This window comes from Oncorhynchus keta, chromosome 19 (assembly GCF_023373465.1).
Source record: "Oncorhynchus keta strain PuntledgeMale-10-30-2019 chromosome 19, Oket_V2, whole genome shotgun sequence".
Taxonomy (NCBI): domain Eukaryota; kingdom Metazoa; phylum Chordata; class Actinopteri; order Salmoniformes; family Salmonidae; genus Oncorhynchus; species Oncorhynchus keta.
This window is the reverse complement of record NC_068439.1, coordinates 3,359,324-3,371,823: the sequence shown is the minus strand read 5'-3', so window position 1 is coordinate 3,371,823 and position 12,500 is coordinate 3,359,324.

Here is a 12,500-nt window from a genome sequence, read left to right as displayed (position 1 = left end):
CCCCTCGGGAAGTATTTTTAATCATTTTTTGAAAATTACCGATTTTGGTCGAAAAAATGACAGAGTCCCCACTTTTCTCAGCCGTGCACCTGGTGATTGAAAATCGGTACCTGGTAACCTAAAATGACATTAGCGGTGTTCCGAAAATTCATGCCCGCTATGGAGCACCCTAACACGGACCTTTATCCATGGGGGGGACCCTATACATCCGTGCACCTGGTTATTGAAAACGTGCACCTGGGAACCCGAAAATTAAAATATGGTCCTAAATGCACCTACCGGTGTTCCTGATATTTATGCCCACTATAGGAGCATCCTACTACGGCCCTCTATCCATCTATCCCTCCCTGAGTGATTTATGGACACTTTGTGAGATTTCGGTGGATGCGGATTAGGATCCTTCTCTCTGCCTCTGTGCAACTGGTGATTGAAAATGTGCACCTGGGAACCTAAAATGACATCAGCGGTGTTCCAAAAATTCATGCCCGCTATGGAGCACCCTAACACGGACCTTTATACATGGGGGGGACCCTATACATCCGTGCACCTGGTTATTGAAAACGTGCACCTGGGAACCCGAAAATTAAAATATGGTCCTAAATGCACCTACCGGTGTTCCTGATATTTATGCCCACTATAGGAGCATCCTACTACGGCCCTCTATCCATCTATCCCTCCCTGAGTGATTTATGGACACTTTGTGAGATTTCGGTGGATGCGGATTAGGATCCTTCTCTCTGCCTCTGTGCAACTGGTGATTGAAAATGTGCACCTGGGAACCTAAAATGACATCAGCGGTGTTCCAAAAATTCATGCCCGCTATGGAGCACCCTAACACGGACCTTTATCCATGGGGGGGACCCTATACATCCGTGCACCTGGTTATTGAAAACGTGCACCTGGGAACCCGAAAATTAAAATATGGTCCTAAATGCACCTACCGGTGTTCCTGATATTTATGCCCACTATAGGAGCATCCTACTACGGCCCTCTTCCATCCCTATCCCTCCCTGAGTGATTTATGGACACTTTGTGAGATTTCGATGGATGCGGATTAGGATCCCTGTGCACCTGGGAATCTGAAAAATTAAAACATGGTCCTAAGTGCACCTGCCGGTGTTCCTGATATTCATGCCCGATATGGAGCACCCTAACACGGACCTCTATCCATGGGGGACCCTATACATCCGTGTGCACCTGGTTATTGGAAACGTGCACCTGGGAACCCGAAAATTATAATATGGTCCTAAATGCACTTTTCGGTCATTCTCATAGTAATGCCCACTATAGGAGCATCCTACTACGGCCCTGTATCCATGGGGGCCCTCCCTGAGTGATTTATGGACACTTTGTGAGATTTCGATGGATGCGGATTAGGATCCCTGTGCACCTGGGAATCTGAAAAATTAAAACATGGTTCTAAGTGCACCTGCCGGTGTTCCTGATATTCATGCCCGATATGGAGCACCCTAACACGGACCTCTATCCATGGACCCTATACACCCTATACATCCGTGTGCACCTGGTTATTGGAAACGTGCACCTGGGAACCCGAAAATTATAATATGGTCCTAAATGCACTTTTCGGTCATTCTCATATTAATGCCCACTATAGGAGCATCCTACTACGGCCCTGTATCCATGGGGGACCTCCCTGAGTGATTTATGGACACTTTGTGAGATTTCGATGGATGCGGATTAGGATCCCTGTGCACCTGGGAATCTGAAAAATTAAAACATGGTCCTAAGTGCACCTGCCGGTGTTCCTGATATTCATGCCCGATATGGAGCACCCTAACACGGACCTCTATCCATGGGGGGACCCTATACATCCGTGTGCACCTGGTTATTGGAAACGTGCACCTGGGAACCCGAAAATTATAATATGGTCCTAAATGCACTTTTCGGTCATTCTCATATTAATGCCCACTATAGGAGCATCCTACTACGGCCCTGTATCCATGGGGGACCTCCCTGAGTGATTTATGGACACTTTGTGAGACGATGGATGCGATGGATGCGGATTAGGATCCCTGTGCACCTGGGAATCTGAAAAATTAAAACATGGTCCTAAGTGCACCTGCCGGTGTTCCTGATATTCATGCCCGATATGGAGCACCCTAACACGGACCTCTATCCATGGGGGGACCCTATACATCCGTGTGCACCTGGTTATTGGAAACGTGCACCTGGGAACCCGAAAATTATAATATGGTCCTAAATGCACTTTTCGGTCATTCTCATATTAATGCCCACTATAGGAGCATCCTACTACGGCCCTGTATCCATGGGGGCCCTCCCTGAGTGATTTATGGACACTTTGTGAGATTTCGATGGATGCGGATTAGGATCCCTGTGCACCTGGGAATCTGAAAAATTAAAACATGGTCCTAAGTGCACCTGCCGGTGTTCCTGATATTCATGCCCGATATGGAGCACCCTAACACGGACCTCTATCCATGGGGGACCCTATACATCCGTGTGCACCTGGTTATTGGAAACGTGCACCACCTGGGAACCCGAAAATTATAATATGGTCCTAAATGCACTTTTCAGTCATTCTCATATTAATGCCCACTATAGGAGCATCCTACTACGGCCCTGTATCCATGGGGGACCTCCCTGAGTGATTTATGGACACTTTGTGAGATTTCGATGGATGCGGATTAGGATCCCTGTGCACCTGGGAATCTGAAAAATTAAAACATGGTCCTAAGTGCACCTGCCGGTGTTCCTGATATTCATGCCCGATATGGAGCACCCTAACACGGACCTCTATCCATGGGGGGACCCTATACATCCGTGTGCACCTGGTTATTGGAAACGTGCACCTGGGAACCCGAAAATTATAATATGGTCCTAAATGCACTTTTCAGTCATTCTCATATTAATGCCCACTATAGGAGCATCCTACTACGGCCCTGTATCCATGGGGGACCTCCCTGAGTGATTTATGGACACTTTGTGAGATTTCGATGGATGCGGATTAGGATCCCTGTGCACCTGGGAAAAAAAATTAAAACATGGTCCTAAGTGCACCTGCCGGTGTTCCTGATATTCATGCCCGATATGGAGCACCCTAACACGGACCTCTATCCATGGGGGGACCCTATACATCCGTGTGCACCTGGTTATTGGAAACGTGCACCTGGGAACCCGAAAATTATAATATGGTCCTAAATGCACTTTTCAGTCATTCTCATATTAATGCCCACTATAGGAGCATCCTACTACGGCCCTGTATCCATGGGGGCCCTCCCTGAGTGATTTATGGACACTTTGTGAGATTTCGATGGATGCGGATTAGGATCCCTGTGCACCTGGGAATCTGAAAAATTAAAACATGGTCCTAAGTGCACCTGCCGGTGTTCCTGATATTCATGCCCGATATGGAGCACCCTAACACGGACCTCTATCCATGGGGGGACCCTATACATCCGTGTGCACCTGGTTATTGGAAACGTGCACCTGGGAACCCGAAAATGACATACTGTCCGGTTACTATGTTGGGCTATATGGCGGTACACCAAAACGTGAATAAATCAAAAAGTACACATCCAATCTGGATGGGGTTTTTTTTTAAACTAAAGGGCACACATAGACGGGCAATGTCATGTAATTAAAAGCGTTTTTGTATAGAACCTTTTAATAGAAAAACGCGTTTATAGTTTGGGCTATACAAGCACATTTGGCTGGAAACATAGGTTCCTACCAGGGCATTTTTAATTTTACAGTCTCTACTTGTTGTCCATTGAGAGAGAGGGAATGAGACGAAAGATGGGACCTGTAGCCCTTCTGGAAGTATTTTTAATCATTTTCTGAAAATTACCGATTTTGGGCCAAAAAAGTACATGTTACTGGAAACATAGGTTCCTACCAGGGCATTTTGTTTTTTACATTCTCTACTTGTTGCCCATTGTGAGAGAGGCAATCACACGAAATATGGGACCTCTAGCACTTCGGGAAGTATGGTTAATATTTTTGGAAAAACGGAATTGGGCCGGAAAAATAATAGCCGTGCACCTGGGAACCCGAAAATTAAAATATGGTCCTAAGTGCACATGCCGGTGTTCCTGATATTCATGCCCGATATGGAGCACCCTAACACGGACCTTTATCCATGGGGGGGACCCTATACATCCGTGCACCTGGTTATTGAAAACGTGCACCTGGGAACCCGAAAATTATAATATGGTCCTAAATGCACTTTTCGGTCATTCTCATATTAATGCCCACTATAGGAGCATCCTACTACGGCCCTGTATCCATGGGGGACCTCCCTGAGTGATTTATGGACACTTTGTGAGATTTCGATGGATGCGGATTAGGATCTCTGTGCACCTGGGAATCTGAAAAATTAAAACATGGTTCTAAGTGCACCTGCCGGTGTTCCTGATATTCATGCCCGCTATGGAGCACCCTAACACGGACCTCTATCCATGGGGGGACCCTATACATCCGTGTGCACCTGGTTATTGGAAACGTGCACCTGGGAACCCGAAAATTATAATATGTCCTAAATGCACTTTTCGGTCATTCTCATATTAATGCCCACTATAGGAGCATCCTACTACGGCCCTGTATCCATGGGGGACCTCCCTGAGTGATTTATGGACACTTTGTGAGATTTCGATGGATGCGGATTAGGATCCCTGTGCACCTGGGAATCTGAAAAATTAAAACATGGTCCTAAGTGCACCTGCCGGTGTTCCTGATATTCATGCCCGATATGGAGCACCCTAACACGGACCTCTATCCATGGGGGGACCCTATACATCCGTGTGCACCTGGTTATTGGAAACGTGCACCTGGGAACCCGAAAATTATAATATGGTCCTAAATGCACTTTTCGGTCATTCTCATATTAATGCCCACTATAGGAGCATCCTACTACGGCCCTGTATCCATGGGGGCCCTCCCTGAGTGATTTATGGACACTTTGTGAGATTTCGATGGATGCGGATTAGGATCCCTGTGCACCTGGGAATCTGAAAAATTAAAACATGGTCCTAAGATATTCACCTGCCGGTGTTCCTGATATTCATGCCCGATATGGAGCACCCTAACACGGACCTCTATCCATGGGGGACCCTATACATCCGTGTGCACCTGGTTATTGGAAACGTGCACCTGGGAACCCGAAAATTATAATATGGTCCTAAATGCACTTTTCGGTCATTCTCATATTAATGCCCACTATAGGAGCATCCTACTACGGCCCTGTATCCATGGGGGCCCTCCTGAGTGATTTATGGACACTTTGTGAGATTTCGATGGATGCGGATTAGGATCCCTGTGCACCTGGGAATCTGAAAAATTAAAACATGGTCCTAAGTGCACCTGCCGGTGTTCCTGATATTCATGCCCGATATGGAGCACCCTAACACGGACCTCTATCCATGGGGGACCCTATACATCCGTGTGCACCTGGTTATTGGAAACGTGCACCTGGGAACCCGAAAATTATAATATGGTCCTAAATGCACTTTTCGGTCATTCTCATATTAATGCCCACTATAGGAGCATCCTACTACGGCCCTGTATCCATGGGGGCCTCCCTGAGTGATTTATGGACACTTTGTGAGATTTCGATGGATGCGGATTAGGATCCCTGTGCACCTGGGAATCTGAAAAATTAAAACATGGTCCTAAGTGCACCTGCCGGTGTTCCTGATATTCATGCCCGATATGGAGCACCCTAACACGGACCTCTATCCATGGGGGGACCCTATACATCCGTGTGCACCTGGTTATTGGAAACGTGCACCTGGGAACCCGAAAATTATAATATGGTCCTAAATGCACTTTTCAGTCATTCTCATATTAATGCCCACTATAGGAGCATCCTACTACGGCCCTGTATCCATGGGGGCCTCCCTGAGTGATTTATGGACACTTTGTGAGATTTCGATGGATGCGGATTAGGATCCCTGTGCACCTGGGAATCTGAAAAATTAAAACATGGTCCTAAGTGCACCTGCCGGTGTTCCTGATATTCATGCCCGATATGGAGCAACACACGGACCTCTATCCATGGGGGACCCTATACATCCGTGTGCACCTGGTTATTGGAAACGTGCACCTGGGAACCCGAAAATTATAATATGGTCCTAAATGCACTTTTCAGTCATTCTCATATTAATGCCCACTATAGGAGCATCCTACGGCCCTGTATCCATGGGGGCCCTCCCTGAGTGATTTATGGACACTTTGTGAGATTTCGATGGATGCGGATTAGGATCCCTGTGCACCTGGGAATCTGAAAAATTAAAACATGGTCCTAAGTGCACCTGCCGGTGTTCCTGATATTCATGCCCGATATGGAGCACCCTAACACGGACCTCTATCCATGGGGGGACCCTATACATCCGTGTGCACCTGGTTATTGGAAACGTGCACCTGGGAACCCGAAAATGACATACTGTCCGGTTACTATGTTGGGCTATATGGCGGTACACCAAAACGTGAATAAATCAAAAAGTACACATCCAATCTGGATGGGGTTTTTTTTTTTTTTAAAGGGCACACATAGACGGGCAATGTCATGTAATTAAAAGCGTTTTTGTATAGAACCTTTTAATAGAAAAACGCGTTTATAGTTTGGGCTATACAAGCACATTTGGCTGGAAACATAGGTTCCTACCAGGGCATTTTTAATTTTACAGTCTCTACTTGTTGTCCATTGAGAGAGAGGGAATGAGACGAAAGATGGGACCTGTAGCCCTTCTGGAAGTATTTTTAATCATTTTCTGAAAATTACCGATTTTGGGCCAAAAAAGTACATGTTACTGGAAACATAGGTTCCTACCAGGGCATTTTGTTTTTTACATTCTCTACTTGTTGCCCATTGTGAGAGAGGCAATCACACGAAATATGGGACCTCTAGCACTTCGGGAAGTATGGTTAATATTTTTGGAAAAACGGAATTGGGCCGGAAAAATAAATAGCCGTGCACCTGGGAACCCGAAAATTAAAATATGGTCCTAAGTGCACATGCCGGTGTTCCTGATATTCATGCCCGATATGGAGCACCCTAACACGGACCTTTATCCATGGGGGGGACCCTATACATCCGTGCACCTGGTTATTGAAAACGTGCACCTGGGAACCCGAAAATTATAATATGGTCCTAAATGCACTTTTCGGTCATTCTCATATTAATGCCCACTATAGGAGCATCCTACTACGGCCCTGTATCCATGGGGGCCCTCCCTGAGTGATTTATGGACACTTTGTGAGATTTCGATGGATGCGGATTAGGATCTCTGTGCACCTGGGAATCTGAAAAATTAAAACATGGTTCTAAGTGCACCTGCCGGTGTTCCTGATATTCATGCCCGCTATGGAGCACCCTAACACGGACCTCTATCCATGGGGGGACCCTATACATCCGTGTGCACCTGGTTATTGGAAACGTGCACCTGGGAACCCGAAAATTATAATATGGTCCTAAATGCACTTTTCGGTCATTCTCATATTAATGCCCACTATAGGAGCATCCTACTACGGCCCTGTATCCATGGGGGACCTCCCTGAGTGATTTATGGACACTTTGTGAGATTTCGATGGATGCGGATTAGGATCCCTGTGCACCTGGGAATCTGAAAAATTAAAACATGGTCCTAAGTGCACCTGCCGGTGTTCCTGATATTCATGCCCGATATGGAGCACCCTAACACGGACCTCTATCCATGGGGGGACCCTATACATCCGTGTGCACCTGGTTATTGGAAACGTGCACCTGGGAACCCGAAAATTATAATATGGTCCTAAATGCACTTTTCGGTCATTCTCATATTAATGCCCACTATAGGAGCATCCTACTACGGCCCTGTATCCATGGGGGCCCTCCCTGAGTGATTTATGGACACTTTGTGAGATTTCGATGGATGCGGATTAGGATCCCTGTGCACCTGGGAATCTGAAAAATTAAAACATGGTCCTAAGTGCACCTGCCGGTGTTCCTGATATTCATGCCCGATATGGAGCACCCTAACACGGACCTCTATCCATCCATGGGGGACCCTATACATCCGTGTGCACCTGGTTATTGGAAACGTGCACCTGGGAACCCGAAAATGACATACTGTCCGGTTACTATGTTGGGCTATATGGCGGTACACCAAAACGTGAATAAATCAAAAGTACACATCCAATCTGGATGGGGTTTTTTTTTAAACTAAAGGGCACACATAGACGGGCAATGTCATGTAATTAAAAGCGTTTTTGTATAGAACCTTTTAATAGAAAAACGCGTTTATAGTTTGGGCTATACAAGCACATTTGGCTGGAAACATAGGTTCCTACCAGGGCATTTTTAATTTTACAGTCTCTACTTGTTGTCCATTGAGAGAGAGGGAATGAGACGAAAGATGGGACCTGTAGCCCTTCTGGAAGTATTTTTAATCATTTTCTGAAAATTACCGATTTTGGGCCAAAAAAGTACATGTTACTGGAAACATAGGTTCCTACCAGGGCATTTTGTTTTTTACATTCTCTACTTGTTGCCCATTGTGAGAGAGAATCACACGAAATATGGGACCTCTAGCACTTCGGGAAGTATGGTTAATATTTTTTGGAAAAACGGAATTGGGCCGGAAAAATAAATAGCCGTGCACCTGGGAACCCGAAAATTAAAATATGGTCCTAAGTGCACATGCCGGTGTTCCTGATATTCATGCCCGATATGGAGCACCCTAACACGGACCTTTATCCATGGGGGGGACCCTATACATCCGTGCACCTGGTTATTGAAAACGTGCACCTGGGAACCCGAAAATTATAATATGGTCCTAAATGCACTTTTCGGTCATTCTCATATTAATGCCCACTATAGGAGCATCCTACTACGGCCCTGTATCCATGGGGGCCCTCCCTGAGTGATTTATGGACACTTTGTGAGATTTCGATGGATGCGGATTAGGATCTCTGTGCACCTGGGAATCTGAAAAATTAAAACATGGTCCTAAGTGCACCTGCCGGTGTTCCTGATATTCATGCCCGATATGGAGCACCCTAACACACCTCTATCCATGGGGGGACCCTATACATCCGTGTGCACCTGGTTATTGGAAACGTGCACCTGGGAACCCGAAAATTATAATATGGTCCTAAATGCACTTTTCGGTCATTCTCATATTAATGCCCACTATAGGAGCATCCTACTACGGCCCTGTATCCATGGGGGACCTCCCTGAGTGATTTATGGACACTTTGTGAGATTTCGATGGATGCGGATTAGGATCCCTGTGCACCTGGGAATCTGAAAAATTAAAACATGGTCCTAAGTGCACCTGCCGGTGTTCCTGATATTCATGCCCGATATGGAGCACCCTAACACGGACCTCTATCCATGGGGGGACCCTATACATCCGTGTGCACCTGGTTATTGGAAACGTGCACCTGGGAACCCGAAAATTATAATATGGTCCTAAATGCACTTTTCAGTCATTCTCATATTAATGCCCACTATAGGAGCATCCTACTACGGCCCTGTATCCATGGGGGCCCTCCCTGAGTGATATGGACACTTTGTGAGATTTCGATGGATGCGGATTAGGATCCCTGTGCACCTGGGAATCTGAAAAATTAAAACATGGTCCTAAGTGCACCTGCCGGTGTTCCTGATATTCATGCCCGATATGGAGCACCCTAACACGGACCTCTATCCATGGGGGGACCCTATACATCCGTGTGCACCTGGTTATTGGAAACGTGCACCTGGGAACCCGAAAATGACATACTGTCCGGTTACTATGTTGGGCTATATGGCGGTACACCAAAACGTGAATAAATCAAAAAGTACACATCCAATCTGGATGGGGTTTTTTTTAAACTAAAGGGCACACATAGACGGGCAATGTCATGTAATTAAAAGCGTTTTTGTATAGAACCTTTTAATAGAAAAACGCGTTTATAGTTTGGGCTATACAAGCACATTTGGCTGGAAACATAGGTTCCTACCAGGGCATTTTTAATTTTACAGTCTCTACTTGTTGTCCATTGAGAGAGAGGGAATGAGACGAAAGATGGGACCTGTAGCCCTTCTGGAAGTATTTTTAATCATTTTCTGAAAATTACCGATTTTGGGCCAAAAAAGTACATGTTACTGGAAACATAGGTTCCTACCAGGGCATTTTGTTTTTTACATTCTCTACTTGTTGCCCATTGTGAGAGAGGCAATCACACGAAATATGGGACCTCTAGCACTTCGGGAAGTATGGTTAATATTTTTGGAAAAACGGAATTGGGCCAGAAAAATAAATAGCCGTGCAACTGGTAACCCAAAAATAATTCCCTCATTGAAAGTAGTCACCTCCTAAGGTGTTTGATGGTAGGTAACCTAAAAAAAAATGATCAGAAATTGCACTAAGTCCATCTCTGGGCCTGGTGATTGGGGAAATGGGCAAAAGAAAAGGGGGACAGTGCAGCTAACCTCCACAGAGGCTGACTGCTCTGCCCCCCTTAAGGACAGTGGAACTGTGGACCTTCTCAGGACTAAAGGCCTAAAATAAAAATGTAAAGTGGGGTAAAAGGTGGGAGTACCCAGGTTATATGCCTCTATCTGGGCATCAGAGGTCACAAACGTTTAGGCCTCAAGACCTTATTTGACCTAACCGGTTGACATGCCTTTTTCTGGGAATGAGAGGACACAGAGAGGCATAAAAGGCTTTACTCTCTCTCATGGGATGAAGGGACAGACAGGCATAAATGCCAAACACCCCTAAGCAGTTGATATGCCTCCATCTGGGCAGCAGAGGTCACAAACAGGCCTCAAGGTCTCATTTGACCTTACAGGTCAAAGTGACTTTTTCTGGGAATGAGAGGACACAGAGAGGCATAAAAGGCTTTAAAAGGCTCTCTCTCATGGGATGAAGGGACAGACAGGCCTAAATGCCAAACACCCCTACCCAGTTTATATGCCTCCATCTGGGCAGCAGAGGTCACAAACAGGCCTCAAGGTCTCATTTGACCTTACAGGTCAAAGGGACTTTTTCTGGGAATGAGAGGACACAGAGGCAAAAAGGTGGGATTTACTCTCTCTCATGGGATGAAGGGACAGACAGGCCTAAATGCCAAACACCCCTACCCAGTTTATATGCCTCCATCTGGGCAGCAGAGGTCACAAACAGGCCTCAAGGTCTCATTTGACCTTACAGGTTGACATGCCTTTTTCTGGGAATGAGAGGACACAGAGAGGCATAAAAGGCTTTACTCTCTCTCATGGGATGAAGGGACAGACAGGCCTAAATGCCAAACACCCCTACCCAGTTTATATGCCTCCATCTGGGCAGCAGAGGTCACAAACAGGCCTCAAGGACTCATTTGACCTTACAGGTCAAAAGGACTTTTTCTGGGAATGAGAGGACACAGAGAGGCATAAAAGGCTTTACTCTCTCTCATGGGATGAAGGGACAGACAGGCCTAAATGCCAAACACCCCTACCCAGTTTATATGCCTCCATCTGGGCAGCAGAGGTCACAAACAGGCCTCAAGGTCTCATTTGACCTTACAGGTCAAAGTGACTTTTTCTGGGAATGAGAGGACACAGAGAGGCATAAAAGGCTTTACTCTCTCTCATGGGATGAAGGGACAGACAGGCCTAAATGCCAAACACCCCTACCCAGTTTATATGCCTCCATCTGGGCAGCAGAGGTCACAAACAGGCCTCAAGGTCTCATTTGACCTTACAGGTCAAAGTGACTTTTTCTGGGAATGAGAGGACACAGAGAGGCATAAAAGGCTTTACTCTCTCTCATGGGATGAAGGGACAGACAGGCCTAAATGCCAAACACCCCTACCCAGTTTATATGCCTCCATCTGGGCAGCAGAGGTCACAAACAGGCCTCAAGGACTCATTTGACCTTACAGGTCAAAAGGACTTTTTCTGGGAATGAGAGGACACAGAGAGGCATAAAAGGCTTTACTCTCTCTCATGGGATGAAGGGACAGACAGGCCTAAATGCCAAACACCCCTAACCAGTTTATATGCCTCCATCTGGGCAGCAGAGGTCACAAACAGGCCTCAAGGACTCATTTGACCTTACAGGTCAAAGTGACTTTTTCTGGGAATGAGAGGACACAGAGAGGCATAAAAGGCTTTACTCTCTCTCATGGGATGAAGGGACAGACAGGCCTAAATGCCAAACACCCCTAAGCAGTTTATATGCCTCTATCTTATTTGACCTTTGTTGGCCTCCATCTTGGGCTATATCCCAAAACACCAAAACGTGAATAAATCAAAAAGTACATGTCCAATCTGGATGGGGTTTTTTTTTAAACTAAAGGGCACACATAGACGGGCAATGTCATGTAATTAAAACCGTTTTTGTATAGAAACTTTTAATAGAAAAATGCGTTTATAGTTTGGGCTATACAAGCACATTTGACTGGAAACATAGGTTCCTACCAGGGCATTTTTAATTTTACATGCTCTACTTGTTGACCATTGAGAGAGAGGGTATGAGACGAAATATGGGACCGCTAGCCCTTCTGGAAGT